A 12,245-nucleotide genomic window follows, 5' to 3' on the forward strand; every position below is an offset into this window, starting at 1 on the left:
AAAAAACACTGGTTCCAACTCACGCAACATGACTACAAAATATCTCATAAGTTAGCTGTAATCTTTGTCCAAACATTTCAAACAACTTTCCTAATACAACAATTTTTTTAACGTAAATAATCGCTAAAATTTAAGACGGGATAAACTGCGTTCAATAGGGGATAAAAACGAAGTGTAGCGAGCTTTCAGGTCACGCGCCTCAACCACAACAGTACACTTCACTCGATCCTCGTTCTGAACTGCCTTACTTCTTCATTTCTCAAAGGAAAAACATCAACCAATTTCTAAAGACTGGTGACATCCAGTGGAAGCGATAGGAACTGCAAGCAAGTGCCTTAGAAATCTAGATTCCCATTGAAAACCGATTGAAAAGAGTGACCTAAAAAAAACATGTCCTGGTTGGTTTGTCCTCGGGGTTTTGCCTGCCAAATAAGTTATGTTATACTCACAGAAATCATCCAAACAGTTTTAGAAACGTCAGAGTGTTTTCTATCCAAATCTACTAATAATATGCATATCCAAGCTTCTGGGCCTGAGTAGCAGGCAGTTTACTTTGGACACACTTTTCATCCGGATTTGAAAATACCGCCCCTAGCCTGGAGAGGCTAGTCTACTTCAAGCCCAAGAACACTCAAGAACACGTTCTCCACATCCGACAAGTCCTCCAGTGTCACCTGGAGAACCAGCTGTTTGACAAAGCCGAAAAATTATAGTTCCATCGCCTCACCATCTCCTTCCTTGGACACATCATTGCTGCTGGGAATGTGTCCAAGGAAGGAGATGGTGGAGCGATGGAACTCGCATTTTCCGGATGTAGATGAAGATCATCAAAGGTTAGTGAAAAGATGGATCCGGGAAATGTGAGAGCGGTGGTGGATTGGCCTCAACCCACATCCAGAATGAAGCTGCAACATTTCTTAAGATTTGCCCATTTCTATCGCCGTTTTATCCAGAGTTACAGCACCCTGGCTTCCCCCCTGCCAGCACTCACCTCTCCCAAGGTCTCATTCATATGGTCCCCAGCTGCTGACCGGGCATTCTTGGACCTTAAGCACCGCTTCCGGACCCGTCCCATCAGTTCATGGTGGAGGTAGACGCTTTGGATGTCGGAGTGGGGGCCGTCCTGTCCCAGCGTTCTGCCCTGGACCTTAAGCTGCATCTCTGCGCCTTCTTCTCCCATCGCCTTAATTATGATGTGGAATTATGATGTGGGGAATCGAGAACTACTGGCGGTGAAGATGGTCTTGGAGGAGTTGAGACACTGGTTAGAGGGGGCGGAACTTCCATTCATAGTGTGGACGGATCACAAGAACCTGGAATATCTCCTCACCTCCAATCATCTCAACTCCAGGTAAGCTTGATGGGCCCTGTTGTTCAACCGGTTCAACTTCACCATCTCCTACCGCCCGGGTCTAAGAATGTTAAGCCGTACACACTTTCACGCCGCTATTGCCCCTCTTCTACAACCTCAGACCCCGAAACCATTCTTCCTACCTTGTGCCTAGCGGCTACCCCCGTCTGGGGAATAGAGAACCAGGTCCATGCAAATGCAAATATAATGCAAATATAACTTGTCTGTGTATAGCCGTATATAACATAACTGCTGGGTCTGCCCAAAGAGAGCTCCTGATTGACATGTGTACTATGGTGCATTGAGTTGATTGGAACCTCTCCAGCACGTTAAACAATAAACAATGATTCATTTAAGATTGACTTTGAATGTCCCTGTGTAAGAATTGTGTAAGAATTTCCACAATGGTGGCGCATTTTATGAAGCGTGTCACGACTCCCACCGAAGGTTTGCTCCTCTTCCTGTTCGGGCGGCGCTTGGCGATCGTCGTCACCGGTCTACTAGCTGCCACCGATCCCCTTTCCCTTTTCTGTTGGTATTGTCTTATTGGTTACACCTGTTTCTTGTTCAGGTTTTAGTTGGGCTATTTAAGCCGGTAATGCCCGCCTGCTCTTTGTGAGGGCTTATTTTTTCTCTGTTCATGTTTGTGTTTGTGCGATCTCCTTTGTTTTTCTCCGGACTGTTTGGGTCCTGGTTTTGGGCCGGTTTTGTATTAGCGTCTGGTGTTTTGGCGTGAACATTTTCCCTGCGCCGGAATAAAACATTGTTCTTTACCCTTTGCTTCCTGCGCCTGACTCCGCACCCACTACGCATAGAGTGCGTTACAAAGCGTGAGGGAAATTCCTCTCTGACCAAAAGAGGACGAGGACCCACCCAGACCAGACCCTTACTGTGAGCTGCCCAGTAGGAGACTACTTTGAGGGACGGCAACTGATTTCAGTAAGTACATTTAAATTAATGTATAAAAAGAAAAACTTGATCAAGATGAGTAACAAATAAAAAGGTATCCATAGTCTTATAGAGAGAAGGCAATTCACTAGTTTAATGAGAAAACTAGAGCGAGGGTGTAACATTACTATGTAAAGTCCCGCTGCCAGCTGTCTATAGGCGTTTAGAGGAGATGTCTTTGTGGAATGTGGATGTGAGATATGACATATTAAACTGATTGAAATTTGGCTGATTGAAATTTGGATTACAAATTAATTGAAATTATTACTATTAAGATTGGAATTTGAAATTAGGATAATAAACTGATTGAAGTATGGATAATAAGAGGATTTAAATTGAGCTATTAAGTATTAAGTGAATGAAAGCTGTCAGGGGACTAGCTTATGTGTGAAAGAGGTCAATGAATGCCACAACCAGTTCTGTGTGAGCTGAGTTTTCCAGTTCTGTTTGAGCTTATTAGCAACGTTATCTAGGGGGTCTGTCCAACACCCCCGTTGGATCTACAGGTAAGAGGATAAGATGTCTCAGAAAACAGATACGTAACATGTGTTAGAGGATAACATGTCTCGTTAGTAACGAGGATAACATGTCTTGTTAATGTCAAGGATAACATGTTTCATTGGTAACGAGGATAACATGTCTCTGAGGATAACATGACTTGTGCTTGTCTCCCCCCCTCTCCAGATGTCGCCCATCTTCCCTATTATCCCCTGTGTATATATACCTGTGTTCTCTGTCTATTTGTTGCCAGTTCGTCTTGCTCGTTCAAGCTTACCAGCGTTTTTCCTGTCAGCTCCTATCATTTCCCAGCCTCGCTTAGCTAGTCCTCCCGGTTTTGACCTTTGCTTGTTCTGCCCCTGTACCCGCCCGCCTGACCTCTCTGCCTGATGCTGAGCCTGCCTGCCGCCCTGTACCTTTGCTCCACCTCTGGATTACTAAACTCTACCTGTCCCTGACCCTGAGTCCGCCTGCCATCCTTCCCTGGATTTTTGACCCCTGCCTGCCTTGACCTGTCTTTGCCTAACCCTGTTCCTATAATAAACAGTGTTACTCCGACAGTCTGCATCTGGGTCTTACCTTGATTCCTGATAGTACGAACTGGCCATGACTGACCCAGCAGACTTGGACCAGCTCCGCTATGCCATCTCCTCCCAAGGAGCCACCATTGGTAGGCACAAGGAGTTGTTTCGTGGCATGATGGAGGGGTTCCAGGCCACGGCCAATCGTCACAACCAAGTTTTGGATATTTTGCGGGAGCAAGTCCGTGGGTTGCTTACTAGGCAGCCGACCATGACGGTAACCTCCCAGCCACTCTGTAACCCAGCTGGTAGCAGCGCCGTCACCCCATTTTCCCGGGAACCCCGTTTTCCCTGGAACCCCGTTACGCTGATGTCTGGGAGGGCACTTGCCTGGGCCGCGGCGGTGTGGGAGCAACAATCTGCCATCTGCCTCAGTCTGGAGGTAATCGTGGCAGATGTGAGGAAGGTGTTCGGGAGAGAGGCTCCGGTGTCCGGGAGAGAGGCCGCCCGGAAGTTACTCCAGCTTCGGCAGGACACCCTCATTGTGGCAAACTATGCGTTGGAGTTCACCACGCTAGCAGCGGAGGGTACCTGGTACCCGGAAGTGCTGTTCGACACGTTCCTGCATGGCTTATCGGAGAAGGTAAAGGATGAGCTGGCAGCACGAGAACTACCGACGGATCTCGACTCACTCATTGCTTTAACCATCCGGATTGATGGTTTGACTACCGGAACGTATGAGGGAGAAGAGGTTCGATTGCGGTACCAATCACTCTCTCAGCGATCCCACCTTGCAGCTGATAAACTCAGGAAGTCCCTGGCATCTACATCCCAGAAAGGATCCGTGCTTACCCGAGTCCCTCCAAGAGCCTCCAGAGACTCCCGATTCACCTCTTCCCGAGGCGATGCAGCTCGGTAGGGCTGGGCTGTCTCCAGCCGAACGCGTATGCAGATTTGAGACCCAGAGTTGTCTGTATTGCGGTATTGCCGGACATTTTGTGTCTACTTGTCACTTCAAGAGAGCTAGCTCATTCGTTGGAGTGAGTACACTGGTGGGTCTGAAAGATAATTGTTTTTCTCCCCTTACTCGCCCCCATCTCTATGCCACCCTGCAAGTGATGAGAAAGGGAGGGTCTTAAATTAAAGTGAAAGAACCAACGTGAAGCACTAAGGACTGTTGTTCTAAAATTGGGTTAGATAATATATCAATAATTATAATTATGATTTGTAAAGGTAAGGCTTCCAGAGACAGAGCTGTGCCCTAAAAAAAGGAGGAGAGGCACTAGATTGGACTAACCTTGCAACAATCTCATTCTTACCTAGGTTGGTGTGACACTGTTATAACGTGTTCTCTTTCTCTTCCCTGTGAAATGTTATTAACATGCTGTCAGGTGATCTGTGCCCCTCTGCCTGATAAGATTTCAGAGCTATCTTGTTTTCTTGTCACAACCTGATCAGTTTCACCTGTCCTTGTTATTGTCTCCACCCCCTCCAGGAGTCGCTTGTTATCCCTGGAGTATATATCCCTGTGTTTCCTGTCTCTCTGTGCCAGTTCTTTCCATGTCAACCAGCGTGTTTTCCCTGTGCTCCTGCTTTTTCACTCGTTCATCTGCTATGGCTCGCTCACCTTTGAAGGAATCCGGAAGTTCCCGAACGCAGTGTTTCTGAGAGGATCCGAAGTTAACCGAGCTCCCTCGTGAATCATCAATGACGGGTGAGTTGGATACTCCTGAGCACATGCAATTGGGAAGAGCGAGGTTATCTTTTGGGGAACGCTCACGTAGGCTAAGTTCAAACTATTGTCTGTACTGTGGAGGGGCAGGACATGCCCTGTTAGGAAACCCTTGTCTCTGGTGGGTACAAGTACTCTGTTGAGCCAGATTGGGAGTTCCCTAATTCCCATCACCCGCACACCTTTTTTGTGCTTTTGCTGTGGGGAGAGCAATCTAAGTCTCCCCGAGTGCTCATTGACTCTGGGGCTGATGAAAGTTTTATGGAAGCTACTATTGTTTCTGAGCTTGGGATTCCCACTCAACCTCTCTTGGTTCCCAGGGATGCAAGGGCACTGGACTGCCGCTCAATAGGTAGAGTCACCCATAGTACTGAGCCCGTTCATATACGGGTTTCAGGTAACCACAGTGAGACCATACAGTTCCTCCTCATTGCATCTCCCCATGTTCCGGTTCTCTTGGGATTTTCAACCCAACCCTGTTATTGACTGGACCATGAGCTTCATCCTGGGTTGGAGCCCATTTTGCCATTCCCACTGTCTTCAAGCAGCACAGCCGTCCCCGAGACGTCTTCCTCAGGACGTTAGCAAGGCTTTGGGTGTTTCTGCCATTCCCACTGAATACCATGACCTACTTGAAGTTTTCAGTAAGGCACATGCTACTTCTCTTCCCCTGCACCATCCTTATGATTGTGCCATTGATCTTCTTCCAGGCACCCCACCACCTCGGGGTCGGCTATATTCTCTATCCGGGCTGGACTGGGGCCGTCCATCCATCTGCATCTCCGGCGCAGGGTTTTTCTATGTGGAGAAGAATGACAAGACCATGCATCTGTGCATTGACAACCGGGGACTGAATGACATTACGGTTAAAAATCAGTACTCCCTACCACTCCTCTCCTCGGCTTTTGAACCTCCCCAGGGGGCCACCATTTTTTCCAATCTGGACCTTCGGAATGCCTACCACCTGGTTCTGATACGTGATGGGAATGAGTGGAAAACAGCCTTCAACACAGCCAGCGGACATTATGAGTACCAGGTCATGCCATTTGGTCTTCCAGGCTTTGGTAAACGATGTGCTCCGGGACATGCTAAACCATTTTGTGTTCGTCTACCTTGACGACATCCTGTTTTTTTCCCGGTCCACCAAGAACATGTTCTTCATTTCAGTCAAGTCCTTCAGTGCCTCATGGAGAACCAATTGCTCGTGAAAGCCGAGAAGTGTGAGAAAGGTGAAAGCAGTGGTGGATGGGCCTCAACCTATGTCCAGTGTGCAGTTGCAACGATTCCTAGGCTCTGCTAACTTCTACCGCCGTTTCATTCAGGGTTAAAGCACCCTGTCGGCCCCCCTCTCAGCACTCACCTCCCCCAAAGTAATCCAGCTGTCAACAAAGCCTTTGTGGACCTGAAGCATCAGTTCCCAACAGCACCCATCCTCATCCATCCGGACCCATCTCATCAATTTGTGGTAGAGGTTGATGCTTCTGACGTTGCAGTGGGGGCCATCCTGCCCAGGATCAAAAGCTTAATCCCCTTGTCTTCCTGTCCCATCGTCTCAATCCTGCAGAGAGGAACTACGACGTGGGCAACCGAGAACTTCTGCCGTTCAAGATGACGTTAGAAGAGTGGAAGCACTGGCTGGAAGGAGCAGAAAAAACATTCTTGGTCTGGACCGACCATAAAAATGTGGAATATCTCCCTACAGCCAAGCGCCTTAACTCCAGGCAGGCTCGGTGGGCTCTCTTGTTTGCGAGATTCAACTTCACCATTTCCTACCTCCCAGGGTCCAAAAATGTTTAGCCTGACGCTTTCTTCCACCTATACAGTTCCTCTGCCACACCCTTAGTCTCCGAAACCATTCTCCCTACCTTATGCCTTGCAGCCACAGTGGGTTGGGGTATTGAGACCCTGGTTCGCAAGGCACAATGCTCCCAGCCTGGACCTGAAGGGGGCCCGGCTAACCGGCTGTTTGTCCCTAAATCAGTCCGGTCCTGGAATGGGCTCATTCCTCCAGGCTAACCTGTCATCCAGGTTCCCGCCGTACCCTAGCATTCCTCCAAGAACGTTTCTGGTGGCCCACAATGGTTCCTGACGTCTCTGCCTTCATCACCGCATACACAGTGTGCACCCAGAACAAGACTCCAAGGCAAGCTCCTTCTAGCCTTCTTCAGCCACTACTGGTTCCTCATCGTCCCTGGTCCCATATCTCTCTGGACTTCGCCACTGGGCTTCCTCAGTCTGATGGCAACACCGTCATTCTGCCAGTGGTGGATCAGTTCCTCTAAAGCCACTCATTTCATCCCTCTCCACAAACTTCCCTCTGCTAAGGAAATGGTGCAGCACTTCTTCCGGATCCATGGACTCGCGGTGGAAATGGTTTCCGACCAGTGTTCTCAATTTTCATCTCAGTTTTGGAAGGCGTTCTGCACCCTAATTGGGTCGTCGGCCAGCCTATCCTCCGGATTCCACCCCCAGTCGAACGGCCAGTCAGAGCGAGCTGACCACGACCTGGAGACCACCTTAAGATGCCTGGTCTCAACCAACCCCACTACCTGGAGCCGACAACTGGTCTGGGTGGAGTATGCCCAGAACAACCCCACTACCCTTCCAGCAACGAGACTCTCCCCTTTTGAGTGCTCCATGGGGTATCAACCTCTGCTCTTCCCAGAACAAGAACCAGAAGTCAACGTACCCTCGGCCCAGATGTTCGTCCTTCACTGTCGACGTACATGGAGAAGAGCTTGGATAGCACTTCTCAAGACCAACTCCAGGTATCGTCAACAAGCGGACCGCCGCCGGACTCCAGCTCCCTGCTACCGCATTGGGCAGAGGGTATGGCTGTCCACACGGGACCTGCCCCTTCGGATAGAGTCCCGCAAACTGTCCCCCCATTTCATTGGTCCGTTTCCCATCTCTAGAGTCCTTAGTTCCACTGCTGTCCGTCTCTTGTTACCCCGTACCCTCCGTATTCACCCTATACTTCATGTGTCTAGGATTAAGCCCGTGTCTCATAATCCTTTTTCTTCTGTCCCGAGGCCCACCCACCCCCTCCCCATGTCATTGATGGCCATCCGGAATACACAGTGAGACGTCTCCTGGGTGTTCAACCAAGGGGCAGGGGTTTCCAATACCTGGTTGACTGGGAGGGTTACGACCCAGAGGAGAGGTGCTGGGTTCCCGCTAGAGACATCCTGGATCCAGCCCTCATCACTGACTTCCACCGCCTACACCCCGGTCAATCAGGTACAGTATGCACCCAGGTAGGACGCCAGGTGGTGTCCCTGAGGGGGGGGGGGGGGGGGGGGGGGGGTCAGTTCCACCTATCCTTGTTATAGTCTCCACCCCCTTCAGGTGTTTCTTGTTATCCTTGTGTTTCCTGTCTCTCTGTGCCGGTTTGTCTTGTATGTTCCAAGTCAACCGGCGTGATTTCCCCATGCTCCTGCCTTTTCTATTCTCTTTTACTTGTCCTTCCAGTTTTGACTTGCCTGTTTTCTGGACTCTGTACCTGCCTGCCTGACAATCTTCCTGCCCTGACCTCGAGCCTGCCTGCCACACTGTACCTCCGGGACTGGTTTTGACCTTTTCCCTGTCCACGACCATTCTCTTGCCTACCCCTTTTGGATGTAATAAATATCAAAGACTCAAACCATCTACCTCCAGTGTCTGCATCTGGGTCTCGCCTTGTGCCCTCATATTTCTTATCCTCCAGAGGATGGTGATGCCAACTTTGGATGAGCCCCCATCTTCCCCCAGTACATACAGACGATGAGTAATGATTGAAGGTTGTTTTCTTCATCCCCAATCCAACGGCCAGCCGGAGCGTGCCAATCAAGACCTGGGGACGACTCTTCGGTGCCTCGTCTCGGCCAACCCCACCACTTGGAGTAACTTTTGTTTCTTCGAACTGTCTGCCTATGGGTCTTATCCTGAGGTCTGATACAGTCATACAAAATGAGTGGTCTCATTGTATACACATGACGTCATGAGCGGCTATCAATGGAGTATTCATTGAACTGACACCATGTCAGATTTTCCATCAAGGGCACCCTAGCATTCAGGGTTTGGATGCAACCAAGAGAATCTGTACTTCAAACATAGTCATCATCTTTTACCATTGGCTACCATTGTCCCACATCTACTATGGCTATAGTTCCACACAGACCCATTAGCAGTTATCAATTTGTCAGATATGCATCTGTTGGTCACAGACAGCTACCTTTGAAAAAATCAGGAAAACAGTCAGTATCTGATGTGATCACAATTTGTCTCATGCAGGCCGACACATCTCCTTTGCATAGATTTGCTCAGGCTGTTGATTGTGGCCTGTGGATCATTGTCCCACTCCTCTTCAATGTCTGTGCGAAGTTGCTGGATATTGGCAGGAACTGGAACATGCTGTAGTACACATCAACCCAGAGCATCCCAAACATGCTCAATGGGTGACATGTCTGAGTATGCAGGCCATGGAAGAACTGGGACATTTTCAGCTTCCAGGAATTGTGTACTGATCCTTTCGACAGGGGGCCGTGCCAACTTAAAAAAAAAACTATTTTGGTTTTGTGAAAAACATTACTGGTACATTGTGTTATTAAATTACATGGAAACCCAATGAGAACTTTTGGGGAATGTTCTCTGGTTGTTACAGATGTTGTGCACAACATTTTAGTGAATGTTAGGATAACATTCCAAGGATATTTTATTTAAATAAAAAAAAATAAAAAAGGATGTTATCATCCTCATGTTAGATAAAACCCTAACTAGAACTTAATGGGAATCTTAGATAATGTTCTGGGTATGTTCCCAGTTTTCTGGGATTGCAATCACTGTATCTCAAACACATCAACTCATGCATTTGGACGGAGATGTCGAATTCATTTCGCAATGATTACATTTTAATGAACCCCAGTCATACAAAATCAAAATGAGTGGTCTCATTGTACACACATGAAGTCATGAGTGGCTATAATTGGAGTATTCATTGAACTGACACCATGTCAGATTTTCCATCAAGGGCACACTGGCATTTAGGGTTTGGATGCAACCAAGAGAATCTGTATTTCAAACATACTGTAAGTCATCCTCTTTTACCATTGGCTACCATTGTCCCACATCTACTATGGCTATAGTGCCATACAGACCCATTAGCAGTTATCAATTTGTCACAGCGTGCAGTCACTTTTTATAAACTGTCATAATATGAGTAATTGATTGTAGTCTACCTGTTCATACCAATAACTGCTGCCTTGCTTTGCTTTGGTGGCTATGCTGCTTTAGAGTCCGTGATGACATCCAACTTGCTTTTGAAGACATTCTATACATGTCAATGGCTGGAACCTGTCAGAGGATCTTGTCTGTATTTGACATGCATCAAGTTTCAATGATATGTTAAGTCGTAATTGTCTAATGCTATTGCTACATGCTTAAGGCGTACAATAGTGAGGTGTAGGTTTTCTAACTTTCTAATACTGTAGGCTACGGAAGAATGATTCATTCACACTATTTCCTTTGTCTTGTTTACTCAAGGTCACATTCCATGGTCTCTATGGCTCTGTGTCTCTGTCTCTTTATCTTTTTGGGGGGTTCCGCTAGGGGGGGAAACACTGACCTTCAGCTAATGGGTTCATGTTTTCCCATTTCCTTTTCAGACATTGTACTTGAAATGAAACTAAGTGAAAGTGTCTGCAGCACATCCATTCTTGTACAGCTGCTGTTTCAGATCAACTGACGTGTCATTTGGCAATCAAGGAAACTACACAAGCAGGAACGCACGCATGCACACACACACGTGCGCGCACGCAGGCTAACACAAACGTACCACGCACGCCGCACACACACACAGGTACACACACATACACAAAAGGAAACCACACAAATCTGATAAGGATCACTAACGCCCTGCCACAAAGGATTTTTACATTTTTTATTTAACCTTTATTTAACTAGGCAAGTCAGTTAAGAACATTAAGAACAAATTCTTATTTACAATGATGGCTTACCCTGGCCAAACCTGCTGTTTTTATTCTTTAGAACTGGAAACCCCATCTGAAGCTAGCCAGCTAACTGGCTATATAGCTAGTAGTCAGTTAGCCACTGCTAGCGGTCTTCACCGTTAACTCGAACACCAGCCAGCTTCAGCTCGGTCAATACATGCCAGTCTGCACAGAGCATATCTGCACAGAGCATATCGGACTGCTTTTTCTCTACCATATCACTGGATTCCTACCGCAAGCTGATTGTGTTGATGTGAGCCATGACCAGCCTTTCAAAGCATTTCTTGGCTACAGATGTGGCTACAGATGTGAGTGCTATTAGGCATTTTCCGTCAAGTCCCTCCTTCACCAAAATACAGACAGCTGATGTTCTGAAAGAGCTGCAAAATCTGGATCCTTACAAATCAGCCAGGCTAGACAATCTGGACCCTCTCTTTCTAAAATGATCCACCTGAAATTGTTGCAACCTCTATTACTAGCCTGTTCAACATCTCCTTCGTATCGTCTGAGATCCCCAAAGATTGGAAATCTGCCGCGGTGATCCCCTTCTTCAAAGAGGCTGACACTCTAAACTCATACTGTTATAGACCTATATCCATCCTGCCCTGCCTTTCTAAAGTCTTTAAAAGCCAAGTTAATAAAAAGATCACCGACCATTTCGAATCCCACCGTACCTTTTCCACTATGCAATCTGGTTTTCAAGCTGGTCATGGTTGCACCTCAGCTACGCTCAAGGTCCTAACAATATCATAACCGCCATCGATAAAAGACAGTACTGTGCAGCCGTCTTCATCGACCTGGCCAAGGCTTTCGACTCTGTCAATCACCACATTTTTATCGGCAGACTCAACAACCTTGGTTCCTCAAATGACTGCCTCGCCTGGTTCACCAACTGCTTCTCAGATAGAGTTCAGTCTGTCAAATCGAAGGCCCTGTTGTCCAGACCTCTGGCAGTCTCTATGGGGGTGCCACAGGGTTCAATTCTCAGGCCGACCCCTTTCTCTGTATATATCAATGATGTCGCTCTTGCTGCGGGTGATTCTCTGATACACCTCTATGCAGACGACACCATTCTGTATACATCTGGCCCTTCTTTTGATACTTTGTTAAGAAACCACTGTGTTAACAAACCACTTCAATGACATACAACACTCCTTCCGGGGCCACCAACTGCTTTTAAATGCAAGTAAAACTAAATGCATGCTCTT

The sequence above is a fragment of the Oncorhynchus mykiss genome, chromosome 27 (assembly GCF_013265735.2).
Source record: "Oncorhynchus mykiss isolate Arlee chromosome 27, USDA_OmykA_1.1, whole genome shotgun sequence".
Taxonomy (NCBI): Eukaryota; Metazoa; Chordata; class Actinopteri; order Salmoniformes; family Salmonidae; genus Oncorhynchus; species Oncorhynchus mykiss.